At 45.4% G+C, this 21,279-nt stretch overlaps 1 protein-coding gene across 2 annotated transcripts in view; it reads right to left on the bottom strand.

Annotated features, from left to right (window-relative positions):
- Window positions 1–19,413, bottom strand: part of LOC123770271 (tetraspanin-9) — a 61,423-nt gene extending 42,010 nt beyond the window's left edge. The window contains exons 1-2 of one of the 2 annotated variants that reach the window (XM_045761968.2): window positions 19,243–19,413; window positions 7,465–7,516 (exon numbers count right to left, since the gene is read on the bottom strand). The gene's annotated coding sequence lies outside the window, so the exon portion shown is untranslated. The remainder of the gene's footprint in view (window positions 1–7,464; window positions 7,517–19,242) is intronic. The other variant, XM_045761969.2, reaches the window with a different exon arrangement.
- Between the last annotated feature and the right edge of the window lie 1,866 nt (window positions 19,414–21,279).

Below are 21,279 nucleotides of genomic sequence, written 5' to 3' on the forward strand. Positions count from 1 at the left end.
GGCGTTCAATCCCCGACCGTCCAAGTAGGTTGGACACAATATTCCTTTCCCCCGTCCCATCCCAAATCCTTATCCTTACCCCGAGTGCTATAGTGTTAATGGCTCTGCGCTTTCCTCTGATAAGTGACTATGCAACACACATGTTGCATGGTCACTTTGCATGCCTTCGTGTTTAGAGTTATCGACCCAGCATATCCAAGCAGACAGTTAACTTTTAAAAACTAATTCAAATCTTAAATTCATGCTGTATACTCGAGTATATCCAGCCGTGATAGTGCTGGCGGCCTCGCCCTCAATGTCAGCCTCACTGTGGCTTTCATGCCACAAACTAAATTTTGTTGCAAGACCAATTAAGTTTGCAATATGTGAGCCCAGCAAGTGGTGGATGTGGATGCAGGGAGACACGCCAATTCTTTATGTTTCTGATTTGTTACAAAAATAAAAGTGCAGTAATATAGATCTTAGTATATTAAAGTACACTGATAAGTAGAAATTAGGAGAAACGCAAGAATAAATGTAGATAGTTATCTCTTGCGCTCTCAACATTTACGGACTAAGTAATTAGGATTAAAGAGGCTGCTGTATCACGGAGAGGATGCATGCGCGATCTGTCCCACCAACAGTAACCTGGAGTGGACTGTGGAAGACCTTCTCCCCCAAGGCTGCTGGCTTGACACGTGATAACTTGGTCCAACAGGCTGTTGCTCGCAGTAGCCCGCAGACCCACCACAACACGGTTGGTCCGGCATTGATTGAAGGACCGAGTCCATCAAACGCCTCTTGAACACTTCCACTTTTGTTCCAGCGATATCTTAAGTTTCCCGAGAGGATATTTAATAGCAGTGGACCTCTGGTCTTCAGTTTTCTCTGATTATGACTGACACCTCTACTCTTCAATGACTCATTCCTGCATTTCCAACCACATCATTCACTCCAGTATGTTACTTTAATGTGCATTTTTGGTACCTGGTCTTCCAGTATCTAACATAATACTGCTTACCACGCAGCAAGCAAGCTTGGCATACTTAGCTACAGTACTGATATAGCTCGCACATCTCTCTGACGGAAAACAGTTGGAACAGGAACTGTGGAGAAGCTGCAGATGCAGCAGCCATCGAGTCGAGAGGTCAGATGTCAGACGACAGACGAGATGACCACACGTGGTCGCTAGATGCCAAGCAGCACCGGCTTCACCTTCCTAATAGGAGCCTGCTCCTGAAGTTGTCAATTACTAGCCCTCATGAACGCCTGTAACGTCTCTCAAGCAGACAGAACGCCCTCCCTCACGAGTGGGTAACACCGGTACACCCCTTCCCACTCCTGTCATTAGGCTCATGCATTTACCTTCCTACATCTATGTTTATCTAAGCCTACTAGTTTTCCCTGGCCGACCTGACAATTTTTTATAAACATGTTCCCAATTACTGCTGAGTGAACAGGGGCAAACAGTTAAGGATTGAGGTCCAGCCAATCCTCCCTGGCCATGTAGAGTGGCTGTGATCACGCTACACCAAGGGGTAAGGATCAAACGGCCCATTCAGTGGGTTTTTGCCTCGTGCTGTAACTGCCAAACTACAACATACGCGTGGCCCAAAAGTCTCTCCATCCCCTACAAAGAGCAATGTGAAACAGCTCATTGCGCAGCACCGGTCCTGTGCCAGGTAAGCTACGGGCTCACCATAGCCCGTGCTACTTGGAACTTGTTCCGAGTAGCTGAATCTATAACAACAACAACAGCTAATTGCATGACTTGTCGTTTGGTCTTCGTGGAGGTTCCTGGATCACGCCTACAACCAACCGGACAACTCGCCCCCAAATATATTTATTAATATACACAAGAAGGTACATTGGGTTTGAGTACATAGCACTGATGGTTTTTATATTCTTGTCACTAGCACGCATAGCGTTTCGGGCGGACATAATGTACATATACACGTGGCCCCTGAACAACTTAACCGGTTCTAGTACTTGTTCAAAGGTCTAAAACTCCCCTCCCCCCAAAAATATATGCCATTACTCATTAACTAATAACACAGCTCTGAACGCTCGATATGAGAGAGTTTAACATGCACAACAGTCCTCAAGTCTTCACTCTAGAGCCTTAATACTAGTATTCTGTTATCTCACTTGTGTCTCACGCCCCTTCCTCGTCTGCCAGCATTATCCACACTTACAAATACTTAACACTCGTGTTGGCTTGGTTATAGTGGTCTCACCAGCCACCGTAGACACCAGGCCGCCCGGCGGGGAAGGCGAGGCAGGGAACACACAGAGGATTACTAACAAACGGATGGAGGGCATAACGTAGGGGGCATTGTGAGTTGACAGCGATGATCTCAAATTATTACGACTCGTTGAAGCATCCTGTTCACACGACCGAAGCCTGGAGGCACTGGCGCTCTGGCCACACGGGGCTCGGGGCCTCCACACCGCCGGGGAAGGGAATTGTCAGGGGGGAAAGCGCGAAGTCATTACGACTATATAGCACTTGGAAGGGGTCAGGATAAGGATTTGGGATGGGGGATAGGAATGTTGTCAAATCACGTGAAACACCGCCGGGGAGGAAAAGCCTCCGCGTGTTCGTGGAGATCCTACAAAGGTCCTGTAATATGTAAACACTGCGAACCTGTGTTGAGGTTATGGTCTCTGACTTGCCTACCTTACCTTGAGGTGCTTCCGGGGCTTAGCGTCCCCGCGGCCCGGTCGTCGACCAGGCCTCCTGGTTGCTGGACTGGTCAACCAGGCTGTTGGACGCGGCTGCTCGCAGCCTGACGTATGCGTCACAACCTGGTTTATCAGGTATCCTTTGGAGGTGCTTATCCAGTTCTCTCTTGAACACTGTGCAACCCGTTCTCGCAAATTTAATAAGTCAATATTGACTTATTAAATATGTGCATAGGTGACATACTTAACATAATAGATACCATTAAAAAGATTCATAGAAAACACCGACCTTACCTAACCTACTTAGTATGTTAAGATAAGCATCTTATTGCTTCGTAATTACAATTATTACCTAACCTATAATAGGTATAGGTTAGGTAATTGTAATTACGAAGCAATAAGATGCTTATCTTAAGATACTAACAAGGTTAGGTAAGGTCGGTGTTTTCTATGAATCTTTTTAAGGGTATCTATTATGTTTAGTATATCACCTATGCACGTAGTTAATAAGTCAATATTGACTTCTTAAATTTGCGAGAACGGGTTGCACTGTGAGGGGTCGGCCAGTTATGTCCCTTATGTGTAGTGGAAGCGTGTTGAACAGTCTCGGGCCTCTGATGTTGATAGAGTTCTCTCTCAGAGTGCCTGTTGCACCTCTGTTTTCAACGGGGATATTCTGCACATCCTGCCATGTCCTTCTGGTCTCATGTGATGTTATTTCTGTGTGCAGGTTTGGGACCAGCCCCTCTACTATTTTCCATGTGTAAATTATTATGTATCTCTCCCGCCTGCGCTCAATAGTACAGATTTAGGCTCTTTAGTCGGCCTAGTCAAGACCGCGTCCTTTATGTATGGTGCCTGGACGTGGAGGTGTGAACATTACCCCGTAGGTCCTGTACACTAAGGCACAAGCGCACCCACAATATCTTACGCTTGTCTACCACTTTGAAACAAAAATAAAAGGTCGTCTCTAGGAAGGTGCTTAAAAGGACATTGCCATAATAACCCCCCCTCCTCTACCCTCCCCCCCCCATAAAAACCAGACCACTTGTTCAAAAGGTCCAATGTAACGCACACAAAGAGGGCAACAGCTTCAAGCTGAACATGCCACGATGTAGGACAGGCGATATAGATGCTTCTTCCACCCTTAGGGTTATAAACCCATTGGCATCACCTCACAGCCGAAGACGTAAGTGCCAGATGCTTAAAACTCTGCTCTAAATCATCATCGGGAATAACCGACACCTCTGACAAGCAGCCGGCTTCCTGTTTCCACAGAGGCCACTCGAGAGGGTGACACTCGGGTAAATTATTATTTAAAGAGGAATAACTGAATAATAAGAAGAACTTTAATGCCTTTGAATTAAGATTTAATTTACTTGTGCATGATTTAAACTTGTTTTTTCTCAGTGGTAGTTCACATGTTGAATTCCAAAAGTTAAATATTTTTAAAAAGTCCTAATGTGAACTTCAACCAACTGACCAGAAAACGGCATGATTTAAATCACAGCATTCACTAACTACATGGAAGGAGAAGTGGTGCACTGGCTATAGCACAACCACTTCGCAGTCCAGGTGACCCAGGGTTCGAATCTTGAGGCAAAGTGGAGCTACCATGTGTAAGTTATCTGAACCTACTCTCCTGGCCTACCTGGACACTCACCAGTACTGGAACACTTGATATATTGCGTTTGTACCAAAGATTGACCATGTATCAATTATATAATGGATATGTGATGTAACTATATAACCTGAGCTTGTAAAAGCATCTTTATCACCTTCAGTGGTATAGTGCTTAATAACACACTAGTTTCTATAGCTGCTATCTTACCCTGTCAAGAGTAGGAGACACAAATGTACGTGTATGTGTACGTGTATGTACGTGTACGTGTATGTACGTGTATGTGTGTACAGGATATGTGGAAGCTGGTCAGAATTTCATTTCACCTTTGTAAACGCACATCGACACTAAAAAGACATCGAACACTTTATATAGGGTAGCCGTATATCTGGTATATATTTGTAGGGTATATCTGGCAGACATATACCTGTACATCTATGTATTTATGTTTATACGTTAGATTCGCATTTTAAAAGCACTACCATCACGGTCTGTGGTTGATTGTTCAATAAATCACCGAACTACATGTTTAACACATCTCTAACCCTGTCCATTGGCAACCCGTTCTCGCAAATTTAATAAGTCAATATTGACTTATTAAATATGTGCATAGGTGACATACTTAACATAATAGATACCCCTAAAAAGATTCATAGAAAACACCGACCTTACCTAACCTTGTTAGTATCTTAAGATAAGCATCTTATTGCTTCGTAATTACAATTATTACCTAACCTATAATAGGTATAGGTTAAGTAATAATTGTAATTACGAAGCAATAAGATGCTTACACCATGGAGGACAAAAGAAAATGTATATATATTCTGGTGAGCATTGTAAATGTCTGGCCACGACTGTGGTAGATAATAATAATAAATAAAAAAATCAGTAACGGGACCGACGATGCAAGTTTATGGCTGAATTTGTATTTCAGGGACCCGGTACAATGGGTATTACCAGCTACTGTAAAAAAAGACAGGAAAACACAAAAGTAGAAACTGTACTATGGAAACTGTACCCTTCCAACTTGAACAAGTAAAGGCGCTACAGGAAGGGGCCACGTTCAATTATTAATAAACAAATTTGAATAAAAATAGGACGCGGGAAACCAGCCACTAACTATACTAAACAATGCAGAATTATAAGGGAGAGGAGAAGGAAGGTGAATAGAAGGATAAGGAGATAGGAAGGAGGAATGGAAGGAAATGACAGAAAATGATCAAGGTTATGGTCAGGGAGGATCCCTACCGGCCTCCAGGGAGGGAAGGGATGTGCTGGCCGCTAAACCTTGTGTCTTTAGTCTGGTAATCAGTTGCGTCCTTTCCCTCCCCCGAGGCGTCAAAACATGTGAGTAAACACAGGAGCCAAGACATCGGCCACAGCTCTTCCTCCTCCACCCAAACCCATTGACAAATCTCCCCCAACAGGGACGCCTTTTGGGCCCTGGTTAGCTAGTCAGGAATATTGACAAATGTCAAAGCCGCTGGCGAAGACGAGTCAAGCATCTGTCTAACAAATGCAGCAGAGGAACACGGCTAGACAAGGAAGCCAGCCCACCACACCGAGCACTGGACGTAGTTCACGGTAATGAATATCCATCCTTAACCGCTGAACATCGTTTAGCTCATCAACAACCGGTTTAGATTACACGGACGACCTACAGAGTCGTATCACATCCTCGAACGAGCGTCAGGTAACACGACTGACCTCCAAGTGTCGTAGCGCCCCATGGAGGAGGGGGGGGGGAGTGAGGGTCGGGGGACGGGTTACGGGGAGGGGAGGGGGGAGGGATTGGTTAGGGGATAAGGGATTGGTTAGGGGGTGAGGGGGGAAGGTGGTGGTATGACCTGCACAGTGCAGCGCCTCAGGAGGGGTAGAGAGGGGGGAAAGGGGCAAAGAACAGGAGGGAGACAGAATGGTACATTGTTGATTTGAGGGGAAAGGTACAGAGGTATAATATGGTACAGTGCAGCGGCCGGAGGATGATTACACCAGTACACACTTGACAGAATGACACAGTGTGAAGGGAATTTAGTATACCTGGCTGTAAATATTATGCTATCATACTCGCGTGAAAAACTGCGACTGAGGCTGTGAACGAGCGCTTCTTGCCCCGCTCCTGTGCCAGGTAAGTTATGGGCTCACCATAGCCCGTGCTACTTGGAACTTGTTCCGAGTAGCTGAATCTATAACAACAACAACATGTGAACGAGGCCTATACTACCAAATGTAAATAAGCGAGAGTAATATAAACACCAACTTCCAGATGCTAGCGCGAAATGAGACAAAATTCTCTACTCCCATCAAACATGTCCAGCAGACGCTTCGACAAACAATTCAAGAAATTCAAGTTTCTAATATTTTAAAACAGTTTTAGGATGCGAAAAAATATATCTGATACCAGGATTATCCTCATTTTAATAAGACTCAAAATCCTCAGATTTGACAAAATTGTAATTAATTTTGTCAATAAAGATGTTAATAATAATAATAAGGTGATTTTTCGTTTAAAGACGAGCGACGTGAGGGGGAGTAGGAGGCAGGGAATAGGATACACCGAACACGTAAAAAATCAAGCGTTTCCCATTGTCATTTACACTCTAATCTTATTAAAAGAACTGTATCAACAGATTTTGGGCAGTCTAGGAAGATGCAGTCTACCTATCCTTCCTTAAAGTCACCTACTGTAGTACAAATGAAATTTTGCCACTGTGTGGGGTGGGGAGAAAAAAAAATTGTAGTTATAGTTGATTGATTGACAGTTGAGAGGCGGGCCGAAAGAGCAGAGCTCAACCCCCGCAAGCACAACTAGGTGAATATACACATCAATATTCTTTTTATATGAAAAGTGAGTCTATATAACCTGAGAATGGAAAAATGGGAGAATCTGAGAAGGGATGGAATGGTACGGTCGTCACGGTGAAGCTAGACGTCGTGTGGTGGTTAACAACTGTTCATTATTACAGCTTGTCTCAACTACTGTTTATCGAGTTGTGACTGTGGCAGACTGTGGGTGGCTGCAAGTGGTTGTAAGTTGTAGTGGGGTGGCGACATGTTGTTATAGATTCAGCTACTCTGAACAAGTTCCAAGTAGCACGGACTATGGTGAGCCCGTATGACAGGGTGGCGGGTGAAATGGGGCAGAGATATACGACCAAGAACTGGATTCCAAGACTCACCTGGACAGGATGCTTAATAAGGCTCAGACAGGTGTGGTCACACCAGCCGTCCCTGCAAGGAAAGAACACACTTAAGCCGGCGACGGAGAAATACCTGTTTTAAAAGGAATACTTAAATATTGATGTAAACAATTAAAACAGTCCTGATGCCTGAGGTGCTACAAGTACTGGAGATCAATGAGTGTGTGAGGGAGAGAAAGGAAGAGAGGAGAAGAATGTGAGAGGAAGGATGGAAGAAGAAAGGTGAAGAGACAAGAGCACTAGTGATGGGTGAAGCTGGTATGTTAAGAATGCCCATCAGAATCTACCTTAAACCCATGACCACACACATGTTAATGCACCACCACCCAATATTTACAAACTAATGGACTTTGTTACATTCTTTCGTAAAAGTAAACACGTGCGTACACACACAACCAACTCAAGACGAAAGCGTAATAGTGAAACGGACTGAAGATGGAAAAAAAAGAGTTGAATCTAAACGGTATTAAAAGTACTGTAGGTTTATACGTGACAGGAAACAGGAGGGTCGGAAATCGCTGCACATTACACAACGGACAGCAGGTAAGGCGGAGTCCAAGAGGCGGGGCTCGACCCTTCACATACATTTAGGGCGAGTACCGTCATAGGACCACAGGCTCGTACAGTTTGCTCAATGGTCCCGCGGCAACACTCGATATTGTTTTCGCAGGGTTGGGTTTGTTTATCGAGTAGTAATGACGATACATACTTGTTCACAGGTCTTAGACCCTGCTCGGTAAAATGTGTGCTCGCCCTGGCTGGCTTCACTCCAATACCTCGTTCTGGACCAACTGATTGTGTGTCAGTGTGTCTGTCTCATTAACCGTCTCTAGTTGCGTGACAGTCAGACTGTCTGACAGAGACAGACATTGGGGCTGAACCCGCTTGGGAGTACCAAGTGAGCAGGTTCGAATCCTCCCTGATGGCCCCTACCGAGTCTCTCATCTAGACCATAACTAAGTGAAAAAGCAGCCTGTGTACAGGACCGCACACATGGGCATCATCGAGGCAGAAAAAGGCACTGTCCAAAAATGGCTTTATTAGCACGTCCTCTCACGCCAGGACCATCCCAGACCAAGTGGCGTAATCGAGCCAACACACAAACCCCATTTTTTATGTCCAAAAGCACTTCGCGGGTCTCACTCTACACCAAATTAACTCCGGTTAAACGCCATTTGGTATCGTAAAAGTAGATCGATGGAGTAGAGTTAGTGGGCGGTTAACGCGAGCGGCGTCCTGCAGGAGGAGGTAGCTCCTGAAGCCCCCCCCTCGGCGTCCTGCAGGAGGAGGTAGCTCCTGAAGCCCCCCCTCTGTGGGAGGGGGGCAGGAGGAGCTAGCTCCTGAAGCCCCCCCCCCTCTGTGGAGGGTTAACCCGGCTAAACTTTGCTATAGAGTCTTTGAACTGAAGCTGTTGACAGACTTCAGATCGTTGTAAACTGGAAACTCAACGTGAATATTAAGGAGGAAAGGGATTATGTGGAAGGAGGGGAAATTAAAAAGGACGAGGATAAAGAGGAGGAGAGAGAAGGAGCAATAAAAGTCGATTAAGAGTACTTATAACTCCACCATTTACGAGTAAATGGAAGAGGACGCAAGAGAAGAAAGTGAAAAACAAGATGAATAGTGGATCAGAAGAACAAGAACAGTAAAGGCCGAGGTACAGAAAAGGAGGAAAAGAAACAAAAAAGAGATGATAGGCTAATAGAAAACGGCGTCTCACTTGTCAACGTTTAATCAGTGATGAAGTCCTTAAAGACGACACGTACACCATCTAGACCCTCCAGGTCCAGACATCCCAGCCCCCCCAATGATCGGCAACCTGTCCTCAGGCCAGGCTCGTTAAAGCATCGGGCTTCCCCCCCACCCCACCAACACCCATTCGCCAATTTGTACGCATTACGCACTGAAAATAAGTTCCTCTTATATAATATATTGAAAGACGGCGAAAAACAAACAAAGCAAGCAAGAGAGAGAGAGACAATATGAATATGGAAGGACTGGGATGGGATTGGGTGGGTGTGGGGGGGGGGGGCAGAGGGTTGGGTGGGTGTGGGGGGGCAGAGGGATGGGTGGGTGGGTGGGGGGGGCAGAGGGATGGGTGGGCGGCGGAACAACTCGCTGGGCGAGGCGGGCGTGCCGGGTATGGGGGGAGAAGAGATGAACTCCACCCAATTGTGGTGTCTAGTACCCCGCCCAGCACCAACACCCACATACACACACACAAACCATACAGCAAGGCGTATACAACGTTGCATATACTACGCGCGTCAGATCACTTCTGGAAAATGCCGCGCCAGCTTTTGTTTAGTTCACATACGAAAGTTCACATTTAGTTCTCTTATCCATCCCATATATGATAGTGGAAAAGGTTCCAGAACCACATAAAAGGGGTTCAAAGCAATGTGTTGTGTACTAGCTACAAGTTTCATTAACCCAAATTTATGATCAAGTTGCAAGGGAAGTTATGTCAATACATGACTAGCTGAGGGTGAGAAACAGTGGGCAGAGTTTCTTTCACCCTATGACCCTGTTACCTAGCAGTAAAATAGGTACCTGGGTGTTAGTCAGCTGTCACGGGCTGCTTCCTGGGGGTGGAGGCCTGGTCGAGGACCGGGCCGCGGGGACACTAAAAAGCCCCGAAATCATCTCAAAATAACCCTCAAGATAACCGAGGTGACGGTACACGGCCAAGACACTAGCAAAACGTGCAGAGAGTGCAAGCTTAGAGCGTGCAACATTGAGCTCCTCCCTCGTTAAATTTATAAACGAGGTTGGAGAAGGGTTCAAGATTTATGACATCATACCAGTTCCAGAGTCGAGAGGATTGATTTACGAGAAAGGACTTAACTGGAATTTTAACCTCTCTTCACCGGAGGAGAGACACAGGGGGGAACATGATTACTTCGTACAAAATTGTCAGCGGAATAGGTAGGGCAGACAAGGACAAACTATATAGCATGGGTGGTACACGGAAAAGAGGCCATTGATGTAACTTAAGCACGTAAATGTTTTATCCATGTTAGAAAAACTTGTCAGTGTCAATTGTGAATACATGGTATTCATTACTAAGTGGCGGAGGCTGACTCCATACACACGTGTTGATATACAGCAGTCTATTAAGGGTAGAGAGGCGGACCCAAGAGACCAAGCTCACCCACGCAAATATAACTATGCGAGTACACACGCGCGAGCACACACACACACTAAGGCTAGTATACACACAGTACCTTGCTTTGATCTTTTGTTCATAATTATATCGCAGCATCCTCATCCATCTCATTATTTTCCCCCGCACTCTCCCTCCCTCCCTGCCGCCTTGAGCAGTGGCCACACCACCTCTCCACACCCACTTCCTCTGGTCGCGGGTCACTGGCACCAGCGAGGCGCGGGCTGGTGGCAGGTTTGGTGTCAAGCTTCTCACTAACTCACCAGCAACAAGTTTTACAGCTGACCAACGGTCTCTCTTTAGGATGCACCTCTCACCCCTGGTTCTGACACTAACAAGAATAAAGTCAACTTCAGAAGAGCCAGGAGGCAGCAGCTTCTACGTATATCCACCGAAATAATTAATATACATTACTAATCTACGGCTGGAACAATCCAACGATTCCATGTCTTAATTTGTTCCATAACAACATATCCCCGTTTCCAAACCAGTATACATCCGGGTACTAACTAAATCTTAAACTAATATCCCACATACATCCATTGTGGCTTGTGCCTGGTTCTCAACACGCCACGAGAGGAAGAGTGGACACAAAATGGAGAGATAAAGCACCAGAGAGAATTCCAGAGGGAGAACAACATATTCCTGTACATTTTCTCATTCTAAGAGCTGGCTATGGAACATGAAATAATCAATGAAAAAATCAGAGCTGAAGCTAACTGAATTGAGAGATTTACAGAAAGTGAGGGAGGCAGCCAGTGAGGAAAGAGCCAGGCGAGAGTGCAGAAGCATAAACACATACAAACGCAAGGACCAGATATATACACAGACGACTTGTGTAAAACAAAACACTCGAGATAAGAGAGCATGAATGAGCACATTTACGAGACGAGATAAGGAATCTTCAAGACAACGAGCCAGAACCTGACGAATAGTCTCAAAGTTCACTCTCATACCTCTCTCTCCAAGTGTTGTACACACTAAAGGAGGCCTGGTCGACGACCGGGCCGCGGGGACGCTAAGCCCCGGAAGCACCTCAAGGTAAGGTAACGTTTTCATCTCATAATTACCTTACAATGAACAGTATTAGAACCTCATCAAAGCCATGGAAGTTCAACAGGATGGAATGAACCAGGAAAATCAGAATTACAAAGAGCCATCATAAGAGTGTTTATTGTTTACTGTTCTCAACACAATATTCCCTGAAGTACTTCGAGCCACAAGGTGCAACATAAGCAGACTGAAAAACGTACAGAACTCTGCTATCCCGACCGGTAAATGGCAGCTGTTTGTCCACATACACGGTGGCCCCGGCATGATGGATGGGGCCGCAGTAATTATGAACCTTCATTAATTTGAGTCCTTCAGGTGTTTTGAAGGTTGAAGGTTGAAGGGCATGTTGGGCTCCGTCGCTTATGCGGAGGGCGCACGCGCACAATGACTACTTGTTGGGACAAGGCATTGCCCCACTAATATAAACTTCACGACTCTTAGTACTCGCAAGCTTTACAAAAGCAACATGCAAATAGCTGTTGCGTTTATTTAATGATCTTAAGGCATGCAGAATTGTGTATTATATATATATTGAAGCTTGAGAACATTATATATTGAAGATCGAGTACATTGAATTCAGATCAGCTGTGTCAGGCTTCCCTCCCTCCCTCCCCCTACCTATTCTCATCTCTCGCCATCTTAGGCAAGTGTGGAGAGGGCGAGGTCTACAAGAGACATCCAGCGTGGGCAGATGTCCTCATGAACCTGGTACTCCAGCATCCCACCACTCAACTAATCCACCCCTTCACCAGACACCACTACACTAGCCTTCACGCCATGCTACAGATCCCCCGCCCACAATACTCCCACAGCGTCTGCATATTTAATGCCCCCAGAGTCCCACAAACTCCCACATGGTCTCCCACCTGCAGCTCCTTCCCCGTAACCGTCCCACCAACACAGAGACATTTAGTAAAGCGAAGGTCGATGTTTTTCTCACATCAACTAGAAGTATTACGGAGGAAAGAGTCAGAGTTCTGTCAGCAGGTGTGAGAGGAATGTCCTTTTTTCTGTCGAGATGGAGATAAATGAATTTCCCCGTGTGGCTAACGACTGGAGCTGGTCGTTGGTTGTGTTGTATTGAAGACATGGCAGCTGTGGTATACATGTTGTTGTTGTTGTTTAAGATTCGCTTAAAGACTTGGAACCAAAAGTTCTAAGTAGCACGGGCTATGGTGAGCCCGTTGTGGACTTACCTGGGATAAGAGCGGGGCTGTGTTCGGTGGTATACAGTGCGCGCTTAAGTGCTATCTTTAGGGAGAGGTCCATCTCCTGGGCCCCCGCCTTCCAGATTTCTATTCAGACTTAATTCCTTCCATTCTTGTAATACTTTGTCATGTTTGCTGTTAAAGGTAAAATAATTATGAGGATCAGGTTTTAGGCAAGTCACTGGAGAGTGGGGGCGAGGACAATGAGCTGGAATATAGACGCCTGAGTTGAGGAGCTGTGCCCAACCACTTGGACCATCGGGAATCGAACGCCGACATTGCAGAGAGAGGAAGTGTCGCTGTACGTGCACCCACACAGGTGTATGCATGTGCTGAGAGGCGCGTGCGAGCTGGTATGTGTATGCGAGAGCACGGCCGCTTGTGAGGCAGCACGGAAGAGCTTGAGGGATCACAGTTACCTAATATTACTGCTTGTTCAACACACCTGGACAACTACTTAATAACCTTCACAGTCAGCTCTTTCTCGTCCTACGCGTGAACAAACCTACGCGTGAACAAACCTACGCGTGAACAAACCTACGCGTGAACAAACCTACGCGTGAACAAACCTACGCGTGAACAAGCCAGAGTTGAACGAGAACACAAACAATTACAAAACCTTCACTCTCCAACATAATTAATTTAGGCAACCAGATTTGTTCGTCATTTAAAGCAGAACGTTAAACCATTTGTTTAATTTCCGGTTCATCCCGATTAAAGACAGCTGGGGGGGGGGGGGTGAATCCAGCTTGAATAGAACTTTCGTGAAATACAGTAATTATAACAAAGCCGAGGCTTTTGAAGTATACAAGGTGGGCCACGAAAACTTACCCATCATACAGTATAAAGATTTTTTTAAACGTGTCTCGTTTTGTTAATTTTTATTTACCTATTTTAATCTTCCACTCTCAACTCCCTCTAGTGGGAGGAAGAGGTCCCCCCTCCCCCCCTTTTCCCTCAACCCCTCCCAGCTAGCGAGAGGGAGGGGAGGGGAGGGGGAGGATGCGGGTACTCGTGCACCCACTTATACAGACATTAATACAAGTACTACTACACTCTACTTAACCCTCCGGGTAACAAACGGATGGGTGAACCCGAGAGAGAAAAAACAGTCCCCTTCCACCCTCACCCCCCCACCCCCAGTCCAACTACGTGGGCTGGACGGTAGAGCGACGGTCTCGCTTCATGCAGATCGGCGTTCAATCCCCGACCATCCAAGTGGTTGAGGCACCATTCCTTTCCCCCCCCCCCCCCCCGTCCCATCCCAAATCCTTATCCTGACCCTTTCCAAGTGCTATATAGTCATAATGACTTGGCGCTTTCCCCTGAAAACTCCCCCCCCCCCAAGGATCGGTCCTTGAAACCTCCTATTCCTCAAGTATGTCGATGCTTTAACCACGAGGGTTAAGTCCTACACGTCGATGTCTGCGGATAATACAAAGTAAGGGAGCAATAGTGGCAGAAGATTACAGTACACTCCAAAAAGACCTAAAGACAGGTTACAAAATTGGTCTAAGAAAGGATTATTAGAACTCGATACCAAGAAGTGCAAGGTACCACAAAATGGAGAGAATACACGACCTACGTAAGACCAGTCCTAGAGCATGCAACCCCGACGTTTAGTCCGTACATCAAAAATCATGCAATGAAACTTTAAAATTATTTAAGATTTTGAAACGAAGTACAGCATGTCCAGGAACTAAATGAGAAAAGGTATGAAAATGACTGAAATAAGCTACACAATGTTAGAAAAACGAAGGAAAAAAAAAGACACGATAGAAAATACTTGTGTGAATTGATAGGGTATAAAAGAGGATATGTTAACGTGTGTAGCGAAAGAAGGAGAGGACATGGGGTGAATCTAGACACAGATGAGTAAGAGAAAACGTCTCCTTCGCCGTCTGGAACATGGAATGAACTACACATATAGGTAGAAGTTACCTCAATTTCGAAAGCAGATATGACATTTTGATCGCGTCAATATACTGCAGAACAGGCAGCTGCAGCGGAACAAGGGGTCAAAGATGACTGTATATACCGTAGACGCGCACACAGCGATTGATTGATGAAGATTAAGCCACCCAAAAGGTGGCACAGGCATGAGTAGCCCTTTAAAGTGGTGGCCCTTTGGAGCCATTACCAGTATCATTAGCTGATACTGGAGATCTGTGGAGGTGCGACTGCATCCCTACGTGACGGGAGATGTCTCCCCCAGTGAGACCTCGAGCACACACAGCGAGGAGCGGGCGGGAACCTCCCCAACAATTCACGGAATCTGTAAAACTTTTTCCCCCTTCCCAACAGTCATTTAAACCTGTTAGCTGAGGAAATAACGTCACCCGTAACCAAAATGTTAGGCTTCGTCCGTACAGGCAAAACATTTTCGAAAAAAGGTTTAATCAACGTTTTTAAATTGATTAAACACCGTCAATATTTATTTTTTGTTCATTAAACGATTTATTACAATAATTATACATAGTACAGTATTTATAAAACATCTTTTAGTTGTTTCAGATTGTTGAAAACTGATGTTCCTAGATGCAATCACTGAAGATCCCAAAGGCCAAGACTACTAAGGATAATCGCCAGCTTAGATTTGCTTCTGCAGAGTAGAACAAGCTAGTCAGTGCCTTAATAGCGTTGTAATCTTCATTAGCACCCGATTCATGTAATTGAAGAATTAACCACATTCCAACTGAGGGATATTGTTCTGCACTTTGCAATCCATATCTGTACATCATTTACCATGATTTGTCTAAACTGTTCCTTCTGAAGTTCGACTGTTGCCACGACCTTCATAACTTTTTACCCTGCTGCAAGACAAGTTCCAACACTGACTATCTATTGTTGACCAGACCGCACACTAGAAGGTGAAGGGACGACGACGTTTCGGTCCGTCCTGGACCATTCTCAAGTCGATTCTTCAGCCACGTTATTGCGACTCATCGTCTGCACTGACTATTTAGTTCTTACACCGTCAATTAGCAGAGAGGGGGGGGGGAGGGGGTAGGAGGGGGGTAGGAGGGGGGTGGGGGGGGAAAGAGTGATGTCATACTGTGCGACGGTCGAGAAGTTGTGGTGCAATAGTGGTTGGGTCAGCAGTCTACCTTACCTACCCCTCCATGTGTCGCAAGCGCCCGCGCAGGAAATATCCCGTGCATGACTGCGCGAAGACGCTCAGGTATGCTCCTCGCTCTTGGTATTTTTATTGTACTTTATTACCTGACAAGACCCGCCCACTCCCTCCATAAATCCCACCGTTCACACTCTCGCTCACTTACAATAAAGTGGTGTCATCTTCAACAATGTAATCTCCATCCCACTGCAACCATGTATAGCCTCTTGCCACCACCCTCCCACACCCAATGCCACTATTCTCACACTCCCACCACAACCACTCCGCCCACACCCACCACCACCCCCCCTCGCCCCTCCAACTCCAGACATACTCTAATCCCTCTATAAATCGGCTCTCAATGCGCCAGGGCGACATGATCCCAGCAAGCATATCTAGCCGGGTATTAGACTCGCCATCGTGGGAGGGGGGAGAGAGGAGAAAGGAGGGGGGGGGGGGGCCTGTGAAGTAAGGGGGAGACAAGTTGGGGAGGGACATTCAAGTCCAAGTACACTTTTACACATGTCTAAGTAGGACTTTCTCCGAGTCAAATTATACTATTAATGCAGTAAGGACAACTTTTACATACTGTACTTTAATGCTTTTAAGGATCAACCTCCAGCTCTTCTGACCTGACCTCGTAAACATTAGAGGTCACATGCTACCATTCAGATTTGTTTACTTGAAACCTGTTTTGATTTGTTAAATCTGAGAAAAAAGACCGAAATTACATGTTCTCAGATGGAATTTTCTTGTTTGTGCATAGTCAGGCGACTTGAAGGAGACTTTGTCATCTTGCCTATATACAGAGATCGTTGAGGGCTGACAGTCCTCAAGTGGGCATGTGAAGACAAATGACATTTCTCCTTCAAGGCGTTTCGCTTAGTGCCGGGGCAGTTCTTCGTGAGGAAGTTGGCGGTTTTCTTCCTCGTGTAGTGAGCGAGTGTGACAGTGAGAGAGAGCAAGAGCGCTCAGCCCCAATAGATTAATAATGACGTCACAGGTTGGTCAATTGACTACTATGGCGCATTAGAAAACAAAACGTTATCACAACCGAGACCGTTTATAAACTTGAGAGTTGTGTGCTCTCTAACGAACTCCAGTAACTAATGAAAATGTTATACCGTGACTATTCGTCATTGACTGCTAAATCTACAGTGAATAACTTTAGCCACAGCTAAACCGTATTAAAAAAACTAATATCTTAATATATTATTGTGTAAACATTTTTTTATTAATACATTAGGTACATCTGCATTGGTGCAGCTACCCTAAACTAATCAAAGCTATATATAAAGAAATTTCTATACCTGTTTAAACATTGTGTATTGCATCTGAAATTGCAATGGAGTGAATTAATTCCAATCCTGTGAGACGTTATAATGACATTTCAATTCATACAGGGATGACTGCCCGAGCACAACCAAAGAGTAACTATAATTAATATAGCCTCATCTCAACACACTGGGTGACGGGCGCAACTCTGCCTTTCGAATGTGTTCATGTTTCGTATCTTCATGGCTGTCAAGTGTCCCATGTGAAGGAGAGTCGCAGCCCCATGTGTTTTCGGAGAAATGACACCCATTCAGACTACTGTAGAGAAGATGTGTAAGTTGTGATTAGAAAACGCGTTTGTACGGAGAGTTTAGGACCACCTTGTACAACATTAGACTTACTATATGTAAGTAATACTGTGTGTAAAATATCAACCCAATTACGGGACCCGAGCTTAGCTAGCACGGGCGCTACTAGCCGTGGTGCAGCAGCCACCACGAGCAGGGGTTCAGAGCGCCACGTGTCGTCGTCCCTGAGCAAGGTACTATTCTGAGGTCGGCCCGCGCCCTCCTTGCTACACGACCCCTGGCGTCATCTGTATTCCTGTACTGCTCAATATTCTACAGTGCCGCTCAATATCCCCCATGGAATCGCTCAGCACCCTACAGTAATATAACTATTTACATAGTGTGTTTATTTCAACCTATTACGCAGCCAATACCCATCCCGTGGGCAGTGGTGGAAAGAGTTAAGAGGAAAATAATGCGTCCGGAACTGGACTCTAGTTCATTAAGCCAAGTAACAAATTGTGAAGCTAGTTACACAATTTTTAACATATCGGGGCACATATGTATATATTTATATATGTACATTCATATATACACAAGTCTTAATATTGCAAGTGGTTCATGACGTGGCCTACAAGTCTCTATACAAGGCAATTTACATGTGCAGCGTGTCTTGGTAAATAGTAACTAATCCTGCTCCACACCCACCCAACTGGGCGCCAGCTTCGCAGTCATGTGCAGGAATTACCTGCTGTAAACAAACTCTGGATACTTGGCCAAGATTTGTGGTAGTACATACTGAATGATTTACTTACACACTTCTTCAGCACCATTGAGAGTTGTTTCCGATTCTGCGATTTTTTTAATTCAATTACATAATGACGCAAAGTATGGGGAAATAGTTTGCTTACATTTTACATTTAGTAAAGTCTTCATCAGCAGGTGGTGCAAACTCCCAGAGATACTGTTTGTTTACTTTTGTTTACAAAGTTTGTTTACTTTTTAGATTTGGGAATAGGATATGTTATTGTGTCACCTCTTTGAGGATCAATAGTCACATTAATTTTACATGTGATTGTTAATAGATGAATACAATTGTATCAGTATTGTGCTTACAACTGCACTACTCTCAACCGAGAACTTGTCAAGACACTTGTTTATGGAGAGCGCGTAGAGTTGACAAGCCAAATTGTTACCATCCAAGGTATTGTTGTGCTCCGTAACATGACCTTCAGCGTTTTAAACAATTCGTTACGCTGAGGCATCGCGGCCGTGGTCTCTCCAAACCTGTTAAGATTTAGCATTGAAAACCCTTCCAAACCCACTTGTTCATGAACTTCAGAGTTGTTATTTCCCCCTAGTGCTGAAATTCCCGTTTGCTAGAGATAATAATTGTGTCTTTACAGTGCTTACATGAGGAGGAACAACACACCTCGACCCACGACCAGTCATTCGTCCCCCCACTCTAATCTCTTGGACCCACGACTACTCTAGACCCACTATTAGTCCCACTGCCGTGTGGTCAGCCACGCGGTCAGGTGCATCTCTCCTGGTCAGTCAGCTGTCACCCAGAACACACACACACTCGCCCCGGACTCCAGCAGCACCTTGCCTCAAGCTCACAGCAACAGCCAATGGTGACAGGCGACTTACCTTTACGGAAGTGTAAGAGGCAGAGCGGTGGTGAGGAGGGCCGGGGGGAGGGTAGAGCGAGGAGCAGGAGGGCACAACGACCCATCTGCCACACTAGTCACCAACCAACTGTTGCACACCGAGGCGCCGCTGCTGCTGCTGCTGCTGCTGGGGAGGACACCAACACTGTCTGCTCCTCCCCACCACCACCAGGGGACCGTCGAAGTGTATGCAGGCGTTTCGCATACAGCTCGTCTTCTAATTGCTAGAACAATACATACCGTCGAGTTAGGCTGGCTTTCGGTATGCCTAAGTTAGGCTACGTTACATTACGTTAGACTGGGTTATGTTCAGTTAGGTACAGTTTAGTACAACAAAAAGTAAATAGGAAACAGTTTTCATATACGAAAAGACTTCTCCACCACCACCATCAGACTTAATTTTTCACTGTGCTTCGTCCGCCGCTCTGTTCATCTTCGATTGAAACTGTCTTACTTATAATTATATTTCAGCGGAGTTGAGCTCCAGCTGCCGGGCCAGCAGTGTATAATGGTTGGTGAACTGGCTTCTCTATACTCACCTATTTGTACTATGTACTTGTGTCTTAATAATATATAATTTGTCTTATGTTATACCCGGTTTTGTTGATCCGTGTACAGAGGCTACAGCTATTGCTTTTAACTTCCTTGTTCATATTATGGTCATTATCTGCCCTAAACTGTAACTGGATTGTGTCAGGTCAGAAGTAATTTGAGTTTGTTCTTTTATCATGAACATACACATTCTGTGGGTGGTAGTGGACACTATACCTATCCAGTGGGAGGAAGTGAACACTATACCCATTCTGTGGGTGGTAGTGGACACTATACCTATCCTGTGGGTGGAAGTGGACACCATACCCATTCTGTGGGTGGTAGTGGACACCATACCTATCCTGTGGGTGGAAGTGAACACTATACCCATTCTGTGGGTGGTAGTGGACACTATACCTATCCTGTGGGTGGAAGTGAACACTATACCCATTCTGTGGGTGGTAGTGGACACCATACCCATCCTGTGGGTGGTAGTGGACACCATACCTATCCTGTGGGTGGTAGTGGACACCATACCTATCCTGTGGATGGTAGTGGACACCATACCCATCCTGTGGGTGGAAGTGAACACTATACCCATTCTGTGGATGGTAGTGGACACCATACCTATCCTGTGGATGGTAGTGGACACCATACCCATCCTGTGGGTGGAAGTGAACACTATACCCATTCTGTGGGTGGTAGTGGACACCATACCTATCCTGTGGATGGTAGTGGACACCATACCCATCCTGTGGGTGGAAGTGGACACCATACACATTCTGTGGATGGTAGTGGACACCATACACATTCTGTGGGTGGTAGTGGACACTATACCTATCCTGTGGGTGGAAGTGAACACTATACCCATTCTGTGGGTGGAAGTGGACACCATACACATTCTGTGGATGGTAGTGGACACCATACCCATCCTGTGGGTGGAAGTGAACACTATACCCATCCTGTGGGTGGTAGTGGACACCATACCTATCCTGTGGATGGTAGTGGACACCATACCCATCCTGTGGATGGTAGTGGACACCATACACATCCTGTGGGTGGTAGTGGACACCATACCTATCCTGTGGATGGTAGTGGACACCATACCCATCCTGTGGGTGGTAGTGGACACCATACTCATCCTGTGGGTGGTAGTGGACACCATACCCATCCTGTGGATGGTAGTGGACACATACCCATCCTGTGGGTGGTAGTGGACACCATACCTATCCTGTGGGCGGTAATAGAAAAGGTTACCTAATGGGCTAAATTAATTTAACTAAGCAAGTTACAATTTTGATAAGAAATTTAAACAGTTTAATGTCTATAATATATATATATATATATATATATATATATATATATATATATATATATATATATATATATATATATTAATAGACTTTTAAAGAACAACTGCTTAAAGAACTGGACCACAATAGTCTCTAAACTGAACAATTTGCGTCAGTGATTTACTTAATTATGA

Source organism: Procambarus clarkii, chromosome 42 (genome assembly GCF_040958095.1).
Source record: "Procambarus clarkii isolate CNS0578487 chromosome 42, FALCON_Pclarkii_2.0, whole genome shotgun sequence".
In the NCBI taxonomy this organism is placed as follows: domain Eukaryota; kingdom Metazoa; phylum Arthropoda; class Malacostraca; order Decapoda; family Cambaridae; genus Procambarus; species Procambarus clarkii.